Source organism: Maylandia zebra, linkage group LG11 (assembly GCF_041146795.1).
Source record: "Maylandia zebra isolate NMK-2024a linkage group LG11, Mzebra_GT3a, whole genome shotgun sequence".
Classification (NCBI taxonomy): Eukaryota; Metazoa; Chordata; class Actinopteri; order Cichliformes; family Cichlidae; genus Maylandia; species Maylandia zebra.
In genome coordinates, this window is record NC_135177.1 from 4,961,464 (window position 1) to 4,982,081 (window position 20,618).

Consider the following 20,618-nt stretch of genomic DNA (forward strand, 5'->3'; position numbering starts at 1 on the left):
TCTGTTAGAGAGACAACTTTAGTAGAAAATAGGGATATTGTTTTGAACTGCTGTGCGACTAGGGATGGGTACCGGTGTCCGGTGCCATGATGGCACTGGTTCTGACATAAACGGTAGTAACCAGACCGAAAAGCAGCGCACATTTCGGTGCTTTATTTCGGTGCTTTTTTTTCCTGAGCTGTGATACACTTTAGATTCTAGCCAATCATTTTACGTTTCCGAGGATAGTAGGCGGGCCCAGGTACGTACGTTCTTTTATGCAGAGCTACAGATTAAAAATGTCCAAGGCGAAGCGGTCAAAAGTCTGGCTGTACTTCACAGCAAAATATGCAAACTCAGCAGCCTGCAACAAGTGCTTTAAGCTGATACTGTGATACTGTCAAAGGAGGTAACACCTCAAATCCGATGAAACACCTGGCGACGCATAGCGTTTTTTTTAAAGCCCAGAAATGCGCCGTATTTGATAGCTTGCTGCGAGACCTCACACCGAGCGCATCTACTACCCCCAAAAACATGAAGAGGAGAGTCCTGGCCCCTAGCCCTGCCAGTGTAGCAGAAATGATGAGGATGATGATGGCAGCAGCAGCCGCTCTTCTCTGCGTGAGTAGCTTCATGTTGTTCGAGTGTAATTTACGTTGAGTAGGCTAACCACGTTATTACATTAATGCATGTAAGGTGAACTAGCAAACATCATCATAGCTACATGCGGCTGTCCTCTTGTTTGATGGCAGATACTCCCTTCACCCTGGCCAAAAAGGCTAAAATGACCAAAGAAAAAGTGGAAAACAGTTAAACATGAGAGGTTTAGGACAAAGTTTGTGTTTTTTCCATTGTTTAAGCCCTGCTTCCAGCCAAGAGTGATACCATATATGCCCCATAGCTGCAGAAAAGGCTAACATTGTTATCTTTTTACAAAAAACAGCTGAACATGAGAGGTTTTTGGACCAATTTTGTGTTCTCCATTCTTTAAGCACCGGTTTGAGCACCGTTTGAGCACCGGCACCGTTTCAAAAGTACCGATTTGGCACCGGTATCGGATAAAACCTAAACGATACCCATCCCTATGTGCGACGCTTCTCAAGTCTCTTGCAGATTAAAACCAGGCGATAAGGTCCATGCCAAGTACTCCTAACGACGCCAACAGTTTGCAAAATCGCTGAGAGGCCCTTTTGGATCCACCAGAGCCATTGCAAAAAAGGTGGAAGTGAGTGACAGCATAACCTAAAAGACACCACCACCCCGACTCTTTGGACAACCAGCAAGCCCTGGTCACATGACCTCAGGGACCTGCTGGGAATGTATGGATGTAAAAGTTCACTTATATATGTTGGTGCTTATCCATGCAGAGCCCTGAAAGTCATGTCAAAACCTTAAAGTGGATTCTGAATTTAACGGGGAGCCAGTGCAGCTGAATCAGCAGGGGTGTGACATGGGAGTACTTGGAGGACTTGGACAGAAGCGTTGCAGCAGCATTTTGAACAAGTTGCAGATGCTCCAAAGAGGCTTTACATAAACAAGTAAACAAAGAATTACAATAATCCAGACGAGATGAAACAAATGCATGAATGGCAATTTCTAATTTGGAGCGCGATACAATGGGACTCAGCTTAGCAATGTTTCTCAAGTGATATAAACAGGAGCGAACCAGAGATTTTACATGAGCATCCAAAGTCAGAGCTGAGTCAATAGTAACACCAAGGTTCCTGATAGACGGTTTGGCAAATGTAGCAAGTGGACCCAAGTTTTCCATAACACTAGGTACAAATTTTTTAGGAGCACAAACAAGGACTTCAGTCTTCTCCTCATTTAGTTGAAGAAAGTTTCCAGCCATCCAACCTCTAATGGAGTCTATGCACTTATGCAAAATCTGTAGCTTGGAAACATCATGGGGCTTAAAGGAGATATATAATTGAATATCATCTTTATAGCAGTGATACGAAATGTCCTTAAAAGTGCTCAATAAGTGTTGAAGAGGAAGTAAATACAGCAAGAACAATAAAGGCCCCAAAACTGAACCTTGTGGCACACCATAGGCAAGAAAAGTAGAAGAGGATCTGTACTTAGAGGTAGCCACAGAATAGGATCGTTCATGCAAATAGGATTCAAACCAGTCCAAAGCAGCCCCTGATATACCCACCCAGTGTCTCAGCCTATCTAGCAGAATATGATGGTCCACAGTATCAAAGGCGGAGGTCAGGTCCAACACCAATAGAACGGAGCATTCTCCTGCATCACATCTCATCAAAATGTCGTTGGAGACTCTAAGAAGTGTAGTTTCAGTAGAGTGAGCTCTACGAAAGCCAGATTGGAATTTATCCAGAATGCTGTATTCATCTAGAACAGCTATAAGCTGCTTAGCCACAACCTTTTCTAAAATCCTAGCAATGAATGGTAATTTTGAAATCGGTCAGTAGCTACTAAGAAGAGAAGCATCAAGCTTAGGTTTTTTTAACAGTGGATGAATGAAAATTGTTAGTTTACAATGAATGTTACTGATTATGTGGTAGTATTTTTGTGTTAATTGTTTTGTTTTTTGTTTTTGTTTGTTTGTTTTAATTCGGTGGGTGAATGACAGTATAGATTTGTGATATTAGAGCCTTACTGTGAGGCTTCAACTGGAATAAGTCTTCCCACCAAGGCTTGAGAGGCTGACTTGGAAATATGACCAGATAGAAGATGCACAGTGTCTTATTTGAAAGTAGCAGAACAAATGATACGAGGGCAAATCGTACAAAGAACAAAGTTCACTAAAGCTGAGAAAAATGTTATCTTTGAAAAAGTCATGAAAACATTTGATACCTTTTCTTGCCCATATACTGAAGGAGGAGTCCACCAGGGATGGGGGGAAGAGGTGGTTGTTGCAGACTGGGGTCAGAGCAGAAGCAGAGATAGAATTGAAGTGACGCCGGAATTGATACCATATTTTTAGAGAGCCAAAATATGGCTCTCTGTTGTCTGTGAATCGTAACAGGGAAACCGGAAGGGATGAAAATAATAGTGCTGGGAGTGAGGAAGAGAAACACGATTGAGCCTCAAGGCAACACCAAGTAGCTTGAGGATCATTCAGCCAATAGGTATACTTCTGAATGTTGGCTGCCCAATAATAAAAGATCAAGTTGGGCAGAGCAAGACCCCCACTGAGCTTACCCTGTTGTAGTGAGGTCATACTAATCCTGGGGGTCTTATTTGCCCATATAAATGATGAAATCATTCGATTCACAGATTTGAAAAAGGACTTAGGTAGAAACAATGGGATACACTGAAAAAGGTAGAGGAATTTAGGTAGAATATTCATTTTTATAATATTAATCCTGCCAAGAAGTGACACAGGAAGATTTGCCCACCTCTGAAAAGCCAACCTGACATAGGTCAGCAAAGGGTTAAGATTAGCTGTTCGCAAAGCTTTAAATGAACTGGTAATATACACTCCTAGATATCTAAAACCTGAGGAAGCTAAATGGAAATTAAAATCTGTCTGTCTAAGCTCCTTTGCAGCTGGGTTTATAGGAAATCATTCACTTTTTTGTATATTAATCTTGTACCCAGAGAAAGAGCCAAAACTCAGAAGTATTTCCATTATAGAGGATAAATAAATTGTTGGATTTGTAACATATACAGTGGGGCAAAAAAGTATTTAGTCAGCCACCGATTGTGCAAGTTCCCCCACTTAAAATGATGACAGAGGTCAGTAATTTGCACCAGAGGTACACTTCAACTGTGAGAGACAGAATGTGAAAAAAAAATCCATGAATCCACATGGTAGGATTTGTAAAGAATTTATTCGTAAATTAGGGTGGAAAATAAGTATTTGGTCACCTCAAACAAGGAAAATCTCTGGCTCTCACAGACCTGTAACGTCTTCTGTAAGAAGCTTTTCTGTCCCCCACTTGTTACCTGTATGAATGGCACCTGTTTGAACTCATCATCTGTATAAAAGACACCTGTCCACAGCCTCAAACAGTCAGACTCCAAACGCCGCCATGGCCAAGACCAAAGAGCTTTCGAAGGACACCAGGAAAAGTATTGTAGACCTGCACCAGACTGGGAAGAGTGAATCTACAATAGGCAAGCAGCTTGGTGTGAAAAAATCAACTGTGGGAGCAATCATCAGAAAATGGAAGACATACAAGACCACTGATAATCTCCCTCGATCTGGGGCTCCACGCAAGATCTCATCCCGTGGGGTCAAAATGATCATGAGAACGGTGAGCAAAGATCCCAGAACCACACGGGGGGACCTGGTGAATGACCTGCAGAGAGCTGGGACCAAAGTAACAAAGGTCACCATCAGTAACACACTACAACGGCAGGGAATCAAATCCCGCAGTGCCAGACGTGTTCCGCTGCTGAAGCCAGTGCATGTCCAGGCCCGTCTGAAGTTTGCCAGAGAGCACATGGATGATACAGCAGAGGATTGGGAGAATGTCATGTGGTCAGACGAAACCAAAGTAGAACTTTTTGGTATAAACTCAACTCGTCGTGTTTGGAGGAAGAAGAATACTGAGTTGCATCCCAAGAACACCATACCTACTGTGAAGCATGGGGGTGGAAACATCATGCTATGGGGCTGTTTTTCTGCCAAGGGGACAGGACGACTGATCCGTGTTAAGGACAGAATGAATGGGGCCATGTATCGTGAGATTTTGAGCCAAAACCTCCTTCCATCAGTGAGAACTTTGAAGATGAAACGAGGCTGGGTCTTCCAACATGACAATGATCCAAAACACACCGCCCGGGCAACAAAGGAGTGGCTCCGTAAGAAGCATTTGAAAGTCCTGGAGTGGCCTAGCCAGTCTCCAGACCTCAACCCCATAGAAAATCTGTGGCGGGAGTTGAAAGTCCGTGTTGCTCGGCGACAGCCCCAGAACATCACTGCTCTCGAGAAGATCTGCATGGAGGAATGGGCCAAAATACCAGCTACTGTGTGTGCAAACCTGGTAAAGACCTATAGTAAACGTTTGACCTCTGTTATTGCCAACAAAGGTTATGTTACAAAGTATTGAGTTGTATTTTTGTTATTGACCAAATACTTATTTTCCACCCTGATTTACGAATAAATTCTTTACAAATCCTACCATGTGGATTCATGGATTTTTTTTTCCACATTCTGTCTCTCACAGTTGAAGTGTACCTCTGGTGCAAATTACTGACCTCTGTCATCATTTTAGGTGGGGGAACTTGCACAATCGGTGGCTGACTAAATACTTTTTTGCCCCACTGTAGTAATAAGTCGTCTGCATACAGAGCAACCCTATATTCCGTACCACCACGAATAACCCCTTGAAACAGAGGCGAGGTTCTGAGAGTCACAGAAAGAGGCTCTATTGCTAAAGTGAAAAGTAAAGGTGAGAGTGGGCAGCCTTGACGTGTACCACGTGATAGAGTAAAATACTCAGAATTCACATTATTAGTACAAACAGATGCCAGTGGCGTAGTATATAAAAGATGAATCCAAGATATAAAACTGTCACCAAAACCAAATTTCCTCAAGACTGCAAAAAGATACTCCCATTCCACTCGATCAAATGCTTTTTCAGCATCCAATGAGATCACCACCTCAGGGACAGTGCTATGATTTTTGGAATATATTATATTAACCCTCCTGCCATCCTTTAAAAAACTCACACCCATCACCCTAGGGACCATTCTCAGCCACGCCATAAAAAGACCATATATCCATATTTTATTCCACTTTAAATTAGCCAACCTTGTAAAACTACTTCTCCCTGAAATATTCATGTAAAGTTTTAATTATATTTTCGTTGTTTTAACCCTTCAAATCCCAGTGTTATTACATGAGCGCCCTGTGTTATAAGCCCCAAAAACCAAAAAACGAAACTAAATATTTCCACAAAAAACCAGTTGAAGTAATATGTGATTGTCATTATAAGTAGGCCTTTAGATGGACCAAAGATTGGCACCAACATACATTTTGACCTGCCATTATTTTTTTTGCATTTTTTTTGCAATTTAAAAATTAAAACTTCAAGGCCCTGAGTCTTCATTGACATCCAAGAAAAGAAGAAAAAATAAAATCATATGATGATAATTTGGGGTTGAAAAATAGTGTTTATAATGGAAGTCAATGGGCAGAAAATGGTCCCCAGGGTGATGGGTGTGGGGATTTCTGCTGCTCAGCCATTTTAGGCTGATTTAAGGAATTCACACTGGAATATTAACATTGACAGGTAAAAACTATCCTGTGGCAAGTTTGGTTATATTCCACTGAACACAGTGGAAATGGCAGCCATTTAACACATAGCAGTGGCACAAAAAGGTCCCAAGAAGGCAGGAAGGTTAAGAAGGGACCGTATATTAAAAAAGGAATGTCTTCCTTTAATAAAGCCTGTCTGTTCGTCTGATATAATAGAAGGGAGAACTCTTTCCAAACGGGTTGCTAGCAGTTTGGATAAGATTTTAAAGTCTACATTAAGAAGGCTTATTGGTCGATAGGAGCCACAACAGGTAGGATCCTTTCCTTCTTTATGCAGTAATGAGACAGAAGCCTGTCTTAGTGTCTGAGGGAGAGAGCCGCATTTCAGTGACTCCTCAAAAACCGACAGCAGCAAAGGGACCAGTTTTAAGTGGAATTTTTTATAAAATTCGGCAGGGAACCCATCGGGACCAGGGGACTTTCCAGACTGTAAGGATGTGATTGATGATATGACCTCATCCAAAGTGAGCGGTGCATCAATTTCTGCTGCTGTTGAGGTTGTAATTGTAGGGGTATCCAATTTGTTAAGAAACTGGTTCATATCTATAGAATTAGAGGGGAACTCTGATGTATACAGAGAACTATAAAATGACTTAAAAATTGAGTTGATTTCCGTTGGATCAGAAGTCAAAGTTCCCGATTCATTTCTAATTTGCAATATTTGGCGAGATGCCGATTGGTGACGTAGCTGGTGGGCTAGCAGACGAGAGGCTTTATCACCATGTTCATAATAGTTGCCACGGGACCGTAATAACAATTGCTCTGCATCATGGGTCGACAGGAGACTGAACTCCGATTGCAGGTTAAGACGCTGCTTATATATTTCAGGTGAGGGAGTTTGAGCGTATTGCCGATCTAGAGCTTGAATTTTGGCAGAAAGTTCATTTTGCTTAGCTTTCTTAGATTTAGATAGGTGAGATAAATAGGAAATTATTTGGCCCCTGAGGTATGCTTTAAGAGTTTCCCATAGTAGAGAATTTGAGATGTCCTCAGACTCATTTGTAGTTAAGAAGTTATCAATTGCAGATAAGATATAGTCACAGAAAGCTGAATCAGACAAAAGAAGAGAGTTCAACCTCCATGGGTGCTGAGGTCTATAGCCAGGAGACAAAGCCATATCCAGGATTAATGGAGCATGATCAGATATAACAATCGGAAGATATTCAGAGTTGCAAACTTTAGAAGCCATGGAGCCATTTATAAAAAAGTAATAGATCCGAGAATATGTGTGATGAACATTTGAAAAAAAGGAATATTCTCTGGCTTGGGGATTAAAAAATCTCCAAGGATCAATGTATCCATTTTGGGTCATAAAGTGTGAGAAAGCCCTGGACATAGCAGATCATGCTTTAGAGCCAGTGGCAGATTTGTCTAAAGCTGGGTCAATAACGCAGTTTAAATCACCTCCGAATATTAGGAGGTGTGTATTTAGGTCAGGAATCATCCTCAAAAGATTATTAGCAAACAGAGTGTTGTCAAAGTTTTGGGCATAGACGTTCACTAAAACAACTGGGTTATTCATGAGGGTCCCTACTACAATTAGATATCACCCATTTTTCTCAGCAATCAATTTAGTGAGAGAAAAATGTATTTTATTCCTAATTAAAATTGCCACTCCTCTGGCTCGAATATCAAAGTTTGAGTGAAACATATGACCTATCCATGGAGGTTTAAGTCTTTTATGATCTTTGGCTCGCAAATGAGTCTCCTGGAGAAAAGCTACATCTGCACTGAGATGTTTTATGTGGCTGAGAACCCGAGATCTCTTTACCGGACCATTCAAGCCTTTCACATTCCAAGACAAGAATCTAATAGTACTATTGTTAGTGCTATAACTAGCCATATATATGTTTTACTGAAATCTGGTGACAATAACAAGTTGACATCGACGAGGAGCTGAGAAAAGAAAGCTGTCGGGCGTGGGCCTTCAATGTCCTCAGGTAGTCCTACAAGTCATATATTCTGCCTCCTGCTGCGACCTTCCAAGTCTGCCACCTTGGATTTTAGCCAGTTGTTGTCTTTGCGAAGCGTAGAGCATTCGGACTCTAATTGGTCCAGACGTTGGTCAAATTCAGTGGGCCTTCAATCCTGAAAGGATGACTTGAAGTCCGCTAGCAATGCAGCTCTATGCTCCTCGAGCATTAAGCTAATCTCGGCTGCAGTTACAGGCGCCGCAAGTGTCGAGGTTTCTCGGTCTTGTTTGCCCCTTGACTTGGACATTCTTTAAATCTTCGGTAATCGACAAAGGCAAAAGACATTCAAAACTGGGAATCAAAATCTCAAAGAAGCAGGTTCGTTAGGTAAATGCTGAGCCATGTAGCAGAGCGGACCTAAAACACGTCTACCCAGTAAACGCCATTACCGGAAGTCTCCCTCTAATGATTACTTCTTATTGAAATTTATGTTGTTCAGTGCAGGGAAAGTGCTCACACCTCTACATTAGAGAAACCAAACAGCCACTTCATAAACGGACTGCACAACATACAGTGGGGCAAAAAAGTATTTAGTCAGCCACCGATTGTGCAAGTTCCCCCACCTAAAATGATGACAGAGGTCAGTAATTTGCACCAGAGGTACACTTCAACTGTGAGAGACAGAATGTGAAAAAAAAATCCATGAATCCACATGGTAGGATTTGTAAAGAATTTATTCGTAAATCAGGGTGGAAAATAAGTATTTGGTCAATGACAAAAATACAACTCAATACTTTGTAACATAACCTTTGTTGGCAATAACAGAGGTCAAACGTTTACTATAGGTCTTTACCAGGTTTGCACACACAGTAGCTGGTATTTTGGCCCATTCCTCCATGCAGATCGTCTCGAGAGCAGTGATGTTTTGGGGCTGTCGCCGAGCAACACAGACTTTGTGTGAATGTGTGTGTGAATGGGTGGATGACTGGATATCAGAATCAGAATCAGAATCAGAATACTTTATTGATCCCTGGGGGAAATTATTTTTTGTTACAGTGCTCCATTTTAAACCAACATTAAGACAAGACAGACAATACGCTAACTAAGAATAGTACAATATATACATATATATACATACATACATACATAAGTCACTTATAAATAAATAGTTGGAAAAGAAACATGTGTAGCTGTAGCAGCAAACAGTGTGTTAAGTGGATGCGTTGTACAGGGAGATGGCCACAGGCAGGAATGATTTCCTGTGTCGTTCAGTGGTGCTTTTCGGTAATCTCAGTCTCTCACTGAACGAGCTCCTGTGACTGACCAACATGTCATGGAGTGGGTGGGAGGTGTTATCCAACATTGTCTTTATCTTGGACAGCATCCGCCTCTCCGACACCACCTTGAGGGAGTCCAGCTCCATCCCCACAACATTGCTGGCCTTACGGATCAGTTTATTAAGTCTGTTGGCATCTGCGACCCTCAGCCTGCTCCCCCAGCATGCAACAGCATAGAGGATCGCACTGGCCACAACAGACTCATAGAAAATCCTCAGCATTTTCTGGCAGATGTTGAAGGACCTCAGTCGCCTCAAAAAATAGAGACGACTCTGGCCCTTCCTGTAAAGTGCTGTGGTGTTTTTAGCCCAGTCCAGTTTATTGTCAATGTGTACTCCAAGGTATTTATAGTCCTCCACAATGTCAACACTGACCCCCTGGATTGAAACAGGGGTCAAGTGTTTCCTGGTCTTCCTGAAGTCCACGATCAGTTCCTTGGTCTTTGCCACGTTGAGCTGCAGATGATTCTGCTCACACCACGTGACAAAGGAGTCGACCACAGCCCGGTACTCTGTCTCATCATCCCTGCTGATGCATCCAACCACCGCAGAGTCATCAGAAAACTTCTGAAGATGGCAGGTCTCTGTGCAGTGGCTGAAGTCTGTGGTGTAGAGGGTGAAGAGGAAGGGGGAGAGGACAGTCCCCTGTGGTGCCCCTGTGTTGCTAATCACCTTGTCAGACACACACTGTGGGAGACGTACATATTGTGGTCTTCCTGTCAGGTAATCAACAAACCAGGACACCAGAGAAGCATCCACCTGCATCGCTGCTAACTTATCACCCAGGAGGGTCGGCCTGATGGTGTTGAAAGCACTGGAAAAGTCAAAAAACATGACCCTCACAGTGCTCATATGTAAAGCGCTTTGGGGTCCATAGGGACTAGTAAAGCGCTATATAAATACAGGCCATTTACTTTCAACTCCCGCCACAGATTTTCTATGGGGTCGAGGTCTGGAGACTGGCTAGGCCACTCCAGGACTTTCAAATGCTTCTTACGGAGCCACTCCTTTGTTGCCCGGGCGGTGTGTTTTGGATCATTGTCATGTTGCAAGACCCAGCCTCGTTTCATCTTCAAAGTTCTCACTGATGGAAGGAAGTTTTGGCTCAAAATCTCACGATACATGGCCCCATTCATTCTGTCCTTAACACGGATCAGTCGTCCTGTCCCCTTGGCAGAAAAACAGCCCCATAGCATGATGTTTCCACCTCCATGCTTCACAGTAGGTATGGTGTTCTTGGGATGCAACTCAGTATCCTTCTTCCTCCAAACACGACGAGTTGAGTTTATACCAAAAAGTTCTACTTAGGTTTCATCTGACCACATGACATTCTCCCAATCCTCTGCTGTATCATCCATGTGCTCTCTGGCAAACTTTAGACGGGCCTGGACATGCACTGGCTTCAGCAGCGGAACACATCTGGCACTGCGGGATTTGATTCCCTGCCGTTGTAGTGTGTTACTGATGGTGACCTTTGTTACTTTGGTCCCAGCTCTCTGCAGGTCATTCACCAGGTCCCCCGTGTGGTTCTGGGATCTTTGCTCACCGTTCTCATGATCATTTTGACCCCACGGGATGAGATCTTGCGTGGAGCCCCAGATCGAGGGAGATTATCAGTGGTCTTGTATGTCTTCCATTTTCTGATGATCGCTCCCACAGTTGATTTTTTCACACCAAGCTGCTTGCCTATTGTAGATTCACTCTTCCCAGTCTGGTGCAGGTCTACAATACTACAATACAGGTCTACTGGTGTCCTTCGAAAGCTCTTTGGTAGTGATGGCCCGCTTGAAGCTGACGCTCCGGAGCGTGTGTCGAAAAAAACAACACACTGGTTCAGAAGCACTGTGTCGAGGCTTGCTTCGTTTGGCAAAAGTCACGTGACCAGTGACGTCCGAAGCTTCATTACGCACGTAACTGCTTCGGTACCTAATTCAAACGGATATAAGGAAGTGAATCATCCACGGGATTCGTGGAGTGTGTTGATGGTGACAGATAGCGACGAGGTGATCATTCCACTGACAGATATGGAGCCAGCGAGGAAGAGAGGACATTCTGGCGTGTGGGAATATTTTGAGTTGATTTTGCTCAATTCATTTTATCTGCCGAAGTGCAAAACTTGAAATGTCCAAAATCATGTTTTCATAATGTAAATATCATTACAGCATATGACTTTAGGAACACTTCCATGTGAATTAAAGCTAATGAAGACTACAAAAATGTATTTGACACTATACGTACATTACATTGCTACACAGTTTAGAAAATCATTTTGTTTATTGTTTTTAGGTGATAGTCTGCAGGACCCAGGAATACCTGCATATCTACCAGCTTGCAGTGTGGTTCCTGCACTCCACAGCCTCTTCTGTTCCATGCAAGTGGATTTTCTCCAGGGCAGGAGAAACTATTTCTAAGAAAAGAAACAGACTCAGCCAGCGCACAGTAACACTAATCCTCTTTTTAAATGTAAATAACAAAAGGGCTACCTTACATAGATCATGTTTTTACTTTGCAAGTTCTTGATTAGGGGTGGGTTTTGATTATCGCTTTTCTGATTACAATCCATGCTAAATTGAATAAAGTGATATTGATTCATTAAAATCCCGTGTCGATTTGTAAATTAACGTTATTATGCCTGAAACGCCAGCATCTCAGGTTAAACCTCACAACATGTCGTCAAACACCATACAGCTAAAACAGTAACTGGGAGCAGGTTTACGGATTCTGCATACAAACGTAAACACAGAGCGCGGACCCGACGCGTCAGAATCAGATTTTGGTGTGTCGTTGGGTCCGCGCTGTGTTTGCCTCTTTTTTTTTCGCTGGCTTCTGCAGCTGCAGGTTTCATAACTCTCTGTTTACATCTCTAATTAAGTCTCACATGTGTCAGCTTTCTTTTAATAGATACGAAATTATGGATATATACTGTTAAATGATCAGAATTGTAATATTTCTGACTGAGGCAAAACTTTCCAGATTCCAATCAAATTGAATCGGATCCTGTATCGAATCAAAATGATTCTACAAATCAGGGACAATGCAGCCGTACTCAGCCCCCTAAGCATTTTTCCTTTCCAGTTCACAATCAATCCCACCCCTAGGTCAAAAATATGTATAGGAATTGGCCTAATCTAATATTTTGTATGAACCTGTCCAGCTGTCCAGTGATTAAACGACAAGTAGATGGAGGCAGGACTTCACAGCAGGGGCATACTCCATAATGTGCTGTGCATTCTCATATGTATATTATATATATTGCTCACTTATTGTATTTACCAACATCAAGGAGTTATGAGCAAAGAAAGGCCACACCATAGTGCATGTTTAAATAGGGAAAGTTTATTGATCAAAATGTATTACGCAGATACGTATTACATTTTTTTCAGCCCCCCAATCGAGAAAACAAAACCAATTACATGTTCAAAGCAACGGAATGGTGGCCCAATATCAGAGAGAACTCCACTCTTGAGTGAGCAGTGATAATTGAGCAGTCCGTTTTATTTTGCAGATTCAAGCTGCTCTTCAAAATTTTCACCACCAGATGTCACCGGAGAGGACTGTGTTGAAAAGCTTCGAGTAATGAACCGTTTTTCAATACAAGCTTCAGTGCTTCGGAAAGCTTCATTTGGCCATCACTACTCTTTGGTCTTGGCCATGGCGGAGTTTGGAGTCTGACTGTTTGAGGCTGTGGACAGGTGTCTTTTATACAGATGATGAGTTCAAACAGGTGCCATTCATACAGGTAACGAGTGGGGGACAGAAAAGCTTCTTACAGAAGACGTTACAGGTCTGTGAGAGCCAGAGATTTTCCTTGTTTGAGGTGACCAAATACTTATTTTCCACCCTAATTTACGAATAAATTCTTTACAAATCCTACCATGTGAATTCATGGATTTTTTTTTCACATTCTGTCTCTCACAGTTGAAGTGTACCTCTGGTGCAAATTACTGACCTCTGTCATCATTTTAAGTGGGGGAACTTGCACAATCAGTGGCTGACTAAATACTTTTTTGCCCCACTGTAAAAGAGACACCTCAATAGGACAGGCACTATCCCCTTTAGTCTTCTGTCTTGTACAAGAAGCAACTAATAGATTTTGAGCTTGTGGAAAAAGCAAGCAGATGGAGATTGTCCATTTACTGTTTTGTTTGTAAGTATGATGAGTTTAAAACAAATTCTGAAGTCAATTGGGATTCAATGTAAAGGGAAGTAAATGGATGTAAAGAGAATAAACTGTATGAAATGGTGACTGTGACAAAGGGTACATTTTTTAATTAGCCTGTAATACTTTAAGGTAGTATATTAATGTCATTCCATTCCATAAGTGAAAAATAAAAGAAACCACTGAGTTAGTTTCAGGATTGAAGTTTGAATGGCTGTCCTATCACTCTTTAGTAACATGTTGAGTTGAGTTTAATGGGGCCCTGCCTCAAATTTTTGAGCAAGATTTGCACTCTTCAGGGGTTAGCTGACAGCAGATATCAGCCAGAATGTTTCAGAATTCAAGGTGTTAAAAACAAGCAGTAAAATCTGTAATTTTAAAACTCACGGTCAGTGAAGGACAACAATGAAAAGTGTAACACGAGCATTTCTCTTACTGAATGTCTACAATTTGAAAGCAGTGTTTCAGTGCAGTTTTCTGGAGCAAATACCTGAGTGTAACTCATTTGGAAACACAAGAATAACAATTCCAAAAAAAGCCACTATTTTGAAACCTGCTGTACATGTGTGTACAAACATGTATGAACTTTCTCCTGGAATTTTGTGAGCAAATAGTGCACAGTAATTGCATTGCTGCCATCAACCAATAAAAAAAGATGCAAAAATGTTGTCCAGATGTTGCAAAAATGATACAATGGTCCATATACTTAATTTTTAATCATTAAAATTAATGACGAAGCAGTTAGATGCTCCATTGTTCATTTTACTGATTCTCACATAATAAATTCCCATAGCATTAGAATTTTGTCCAGAAAGATCTGCTGACAATTTAAATTTACCTTGACATTTGTTACTACTTAATGAATAAAGAAATTATAATTAATTATTATGTGACACAGCACCCATGGTAAAAAGAAATGGATCTTAAATTGAAATTGTGTTTTTCATTACAGCTCCATATAGTCGGCACAGATGGAGCGAGGTTACAGGAGCAAATGTCCCTTATTGTTTCCAATGCGTTTCTTTTTTTTCTTCTTACACTCTCCGTTATACCTTTATTTGTTTGAGAGATTAAATCGTTTGAGTGCAGTTTTCATGGCCTATGGAATAGCTGCTCTGAGGGGACTCCACCATCCGCTCACAATAAATGAAATGTGGCATGCCAATCTGTGGTTAGAGGCTCAGGTCATGATAAATGCCCTCATACATAAATTACCTAGTTGATTCACAGCTAATCATCCATACAGATGCACAGGGCACCACTGTCTTGTGATTTGTATTTCTGGTAAAATTGTGTGAAATAAGCTTGACATCCAACAATCAGACATATATAATCCAGCTGTATGCATGCGTGCAACACATCAAACCACATGTAAAAATATATAATTGTGAAGTTATCCAGTGACTACTGGATATAACCATTAAACTAATTCTTTAATGGATGTATTCAGCAGATACTAATTAAAGTAACTAATATACCTTTAGACTTAAATTCTACTGCTTTTGGAACATTTCAGTGCAGTTATAATGTGCCTTGTCTGTGATACAAATGATCCTAATAACAAAAGAGTTCAGTGCCCAGTGAACATAGCCTCTTCCACTCCTCTTTCAAACCATCTGTATTCTATGTGCAGAATGTGAGCACTGGCAAAAGAGTCATCTTTATCCTTTAGATCAGGGGTCGGCAACCTTTCTGATGATGAGTGCCATCTAAAATTTCCTCAGAAGTCAATGTGCCATATGACTGCATTAGCAATACATTTAATAACGCTCTATATTAACAGTTACACACTGTATAGAACCACTTTATAGAATTATATTTGTTTGCAGATGTTGGCAGCTATCAGCGAATAGTTTTCAGCTATTTTGAAACATAAAACAGACACTTTTTTTCCATAACAAGAACTCCATAACAGCAAATGAACTGTACAACAGAAAATGCAACAATGATAAGAAAAATAAACTGGGCCAATATGGCATGTTTGTTAATACAGAGACACACATGTTAATGTGATCTCTGATCTCACACTCAGAGACACAGGTCTCCAACTGTCCTGCATTACCTGTCCACTCTCACACATAGTGTCCGGCTACCTAACGGGTGGCTGTGGCTCAGGTAGAGCAGATCAGCTACTGATCAGAAGGTCGGTGGTTCGATTCTTGGCTTCCCCAGTCTGCATGTCAAGTATCGTTGGACAAGATACTAACCCCAAATTGCCCTCTGATGCGTTCATCGGAGTGTGAATGCGTATGAACACAGGTTAGTTTGCACTTGTGTATATAAGTGCTTGTATGAATAAGTGCTCGTATGAATGGGTGAATGAGGCATGTTGTATAGAGCGCTTTGAGTACTCCGGGAGAGTAAAAAAGTGCTATATAAGAATCAGTCCATTTACCATTTACTCTTTGTGTGAGAGAAAATCTGCTCACACAGATATGTACTGTATCTAGGTGCAGGATTCACTCGCACATCAAAACAGGAAAATCAGTGTTTTAGAGTCTCCACTCTAACAGACTCCAACACATCCCATTCACTTCTGCTAGAATTCAGTCACCTTTCCTTAATCTAAGAACGATCAACTAATTTGCATATCAGCTATTAACCCACCAAGTTGACAGGACAACAGAAATGCATGTTCAAAATATTATCACAAAAATAGTATTTCCCTCATACAGTAAATTACTTTTGCGGCATCAGTCAAGCAGAAAGCATCTCCTAATTTACTATATTAACAACTAAATTTATTGTCTGATCACTGGTTGGTCAAACCAGAATCTTTTTTTTCCCACAAAAGTTAAAATGTTGTCCTGTAACCTAGAGAGTTAATTGTCAGCATTGGATAAATTCAGCATTTGATAACAAGCTGATTTTCATTGCATGTGTGTGTTATTAACCAGGTTTAATCTATGTCTGTGGAGCTGTATATCCAGCAGGGCATGTTCTTAAAGCTGCCTTTCCTACACATTTTTCTGCTATTATTTGATCATTTCTTAACTAATTTGCTATTAGTCCACTGGTCTTTGCATCACTTTTCATCACACTAAGTGACTTGGACAAGATGACAAACAGAATCTCATGCTTAAGATGCTGTCTAATCTTCATGAGCTCTCTTGTGTTTGTAAGTGTTAGTAAGGTTAACACATTTTCTGTTTGTGTGTGTGATTTTGTATATGTTTCTTTTTGCAGTGTTTCAGACTCCTTCACAATTTTCCCACTTAAAGCAGTTTCCTTTTTTCCCAGGATTGCTAACCCAAGACCACTGTCTACTCTATGATTATTATTTAATACTGTATTGATAGAACCAACTGATTCTGCAGCAGAGCATCCCCAGTCCCTGAGCTCCTGCTGCTGCACCCACAGGTATGTACAGCAAGCACTGATAGCTTTTTAGTTGGTGGGATTGCCTTGTGATCACCTTTACTAAATATCTATAATCAGTCTGATTATATCCTGTTTTTGTTTTTTTTTCAATGTTGAAATTAAAATCTAGTAGCCTTCTCATTTCTTTGTGTTTTGTGCTGTTTTACAGGCCCACAAGGGAGGATGGCTCCGAGGCAGATGAGGGACGGGTCCCAGGACGGTCCATCGGCGCTGGAGCTGGCCATCCTGGTATCCCTGAAGAGTCCACACCAGTCTCCAACGGAGCATTTCCTCCTCAGCCTTGTTCCTGCTCTGGAGAGCAGCTGGTCCTTTTTATTCCTGTCTCTCTGTAAATACTTATGTTTTACATATTTATGTTTAATGTTTTTCTGTTTGAGAATTTTAATATTATTTCAAATAAATTTTATAATGACTAATGTCTCAGTTCTACTACACAGCAAATGTTGGCACACGACTTGTCACATGTAGAATTTATTTCATATTATACTAATGACAAAATATACTAATACAGTGGGATGCAAAAGTTTGGGCAACCTTGTTAATAGACATTATTTTCCTTTATAAATCGTTGGTTGTTACAATAAAAAATGTCAGTTAAATATATCATACAGGAGACTCACACAGTGATATTTGAGAAGTGAAAAGAAGTTTACTGGATTTACAAAAAGTGTCCAATAATTGTTTAAACAAAATCAAGCAGGTGCATAAATTTGGGCACCACAAAAAAGAAATGAAATAAATATTTAGTGTATATCAATGTGTGTGTCTCCTAAATTATATATGGGGTGCCTTTGTCTGGACGTGCTTCCCATCCAGAGCTGCACAGCACAGAGGAAAGTTCCAGCGCTCCTGGAATCCCTCTGTGATGGACCGCCAGTCTCCAGGTGAAGGCACAGCCATGAAGTCGTCCACCAGACAGTCCCAGATGGCCGTCGCTACCTGGGGGATGATCTGACACACCGACTCTGAAACTGAACGCTTGGTGAAGGAGTCCCCGGTGACAAGGAACCTGGACAAAATTGTTCAAAATCAGTATTATGTGTACTGCAGTTAGAAAATACATTATTCAAATTCCAAAATACTTTTGTGATGTCAGATTTAAGTCACAAAACTTAAATCTTACATAAAACATTTTGTAATTATAAGGATAATTACAAAATGTATATTAGATAATATCTAAAACAGTTGTGTTTTGTTTTAACTTTAACATATCATAATTTGATTGGTAGCAACTTTCACAACTACAGTGAGCCAATCACTCATAATTCCTAAACATGTCAATCAGGTAGGAATGAAGTGAGACATTAATAGAAATAAAGAGTTGTATGTTGACATGTAGCCCTTTCCTTGCTTAAATCATTAAGCAAGGAATGTGTGTGTGAATGGGTGAATGACTGAATGTAGTGTGAAGCGCTTTGGGGTCCTTACGGACTAGAAAAGCGCTATACAAATGCAGGCCATTTACCATTAATATGTTTGAAAAATTAATCTGTGATAAGACATAGCTTATCAAGATAGAACCAAAGATGAACCAAACTGTTCAGTTTTATCTAAGTCTGTTTTAATAAAGGCTGGCGACCCCTGCTATAGAGTCTGACAGCTGTGGGGATTATATATAAATATTCAACTATACCAGAATTAAACCAGGTCTAAATAAAAAGGAGTGAGTATCACTACAAAGGTTATCTCAGTGGTCCTAATGCTACAGTTTGATATCAGCAAACCCCGAGCACATACATTGATGTGACACCACAGCCATGCTATCATTGCAAACACTGATAATAGCATAAATCGAATTAAATCGGGACTTGATGAGAGCTTCTGAGTATCACTAGAAATATTATAAACAGTCGTCTCCATACTAGAGATGGCACGATACCACTTTTTTATGTCCGATACCGATATCATAAATTTGGATATCTGCCGATACCGATATAAATCCGATAGTGTTTTTTTAATCAACAAAAGTGTTTTTTAAAATATCTTGCTGCATTTTGCAAGTCTGCAAGTTCATACTCAAGTTTAAAACAACAACTACACTAAAGCTATTCTGTTATACCTGTATGCAAAAAAAAATATTTCATAGTTCAGCAATACTGATCAATCTAATAAACTTAAACCTACACCATCCTCCCTATTCTGGTATTTTAAAGAGTACTTAGCGTAAATATTAAGCAACCTAACTAATAGGGTTCCAACTCCCAGCAACAACAAAAATAAATAAATAAAAAATAGGGAACCACCCCTCACGCGCCACCTCATGATGCTTAATCGACGTAATCAACCTTAATTTGATGCAGTGTGAAAAAAAAAATGCACAGAAATCAATTATTTTTCAAGAAATATTAAATAGATTCAACATCTTTCGTCAACAAAATTGCAGACTGCACAGATGGTACCTTCCCAAAGGAAAAAGTACTATAGCTTACTAGGGTATATATATTAGACTTAATAGTCACTATATACAGTAATTGACTTCTATTCCTTTTACATCAAATTAAAACTTTGGGTGTCAGATAATTATTTATTAAAAGCTAGACATTTTAAATGAGAATAAGAAAGAAAAGTATGTCTTTGTGCCCCCTTTTCCCTGTTCATGCCCTATCGGCCCCCCTGGCTAAACTTTGCTAGACCCTGCACAGTTACCAGTGTCAGCTACGTAGAAAAAGATCCTCGAGTAGAAAGTAATATTAAATACATTCTAACAACAGCTTATCAAGCTTAAACGTGCTGCTGTTGTTCAGCTGCTGGTTTCCTCTTTCTGGTGCAAAGTGGGCCAAAAACAAAGAAGAGAGACGGAGTCGCGACAGAAAAGCCGATCAGCTGATCATTAAGCAGTTTCACGATTGAAGTAGCAGCCGGAGAGCGAGAGGCAGTCGCTCCATATATCGTTTGGTAAACTTAACGCAGGAATGCTTTACATTCAGAGATGGACTTACACACTTGCTTTACTTCTCTCGGGGATAACTTTGTCGGAGATGAAATGCCGGGTTGCTAGCGAAGCTCCACATGCTATCCAGACCACCGACAGGTCCCGCATGCCACAGCCGCTCTATCACGTGATGCATACTGCTCCGATGTGCTAACGTTCTGAGGCGAGTTACGGCGTGTTGCAAGTTTTGTGAGGTGCTTTCGTGATATTTAATGGATCGGATTACATTTTTTATTTTTCTCCGATATCCGATCCAGTAATTTAGGTCAGTATCGGACCGATACCGATACGTAATATCGGATCGGTCCATCTCTACTCCGTACCACAGTTTTCTATCAGTAAACACCGACAGCATTCACTGTTAGCATACCACATTCATGTTAGCAGTGTATAAACGATAGTTTAGCATATATTAGCACAGGTATCAATAAAGGACTACCGTATTAAACACTTTTACTAACCTCAGGCAGATGGACAGGCGCTCTGCAGGTGGGATTGAGCGCCTGTAATTGGTGTCTAGGCGGGCGATTCTGGGACTGACGCAGGAAAGCAGGTCCTCAAACTGGCAGAGTGAACGACGGTGATAGCGCTGGAATCCGCCGTCATCCAGGCGCAGCTCCTGGAGCAAATGGTGAAACTCACCAAACTGCTCAAGCCTCTGGAGGACATGATGGACCCAGGTA

At 40.9% G+C, this 20,618-nt stretch overlaps 2 long non-coding RNA genes across 2 annotated transcripts in view; both read left to right on the forward strand.

Annotated features, from left to right (window-relative positions):
- Nucleotides 1-18,335, forward strand: part of LOC143421028 (uncharacterized) — a 31,227-nt gene extending 12,892 nt beyond the window's left edge. Inside the window, exons 2-3 of the long non-coding RNA XR_013100754.1 lie at nt 16,922-16,982; nt 17,152-18,335. This is a non-coding gene — a long non-coding RNA (uncharacterized LOC143421028). The remainder of the gene's footprint in view (nt 1-16,921; nt 16,983-17,151) is intronic.
- On the forward strand, nt 10,383-13,709 carry LOC143421027 (uncharacterized). Its single transcript, XR_013100753.1, has 2 exons — nt 10,383-11,926; nt 12,969-13,709. It is a non-coding gene; the product is annotated as an uncharacterized LOC143421027 (long non-coding RNA).
- Nucleotides 18,336-20,618: the final 2,283 nt, after the last annotated feature.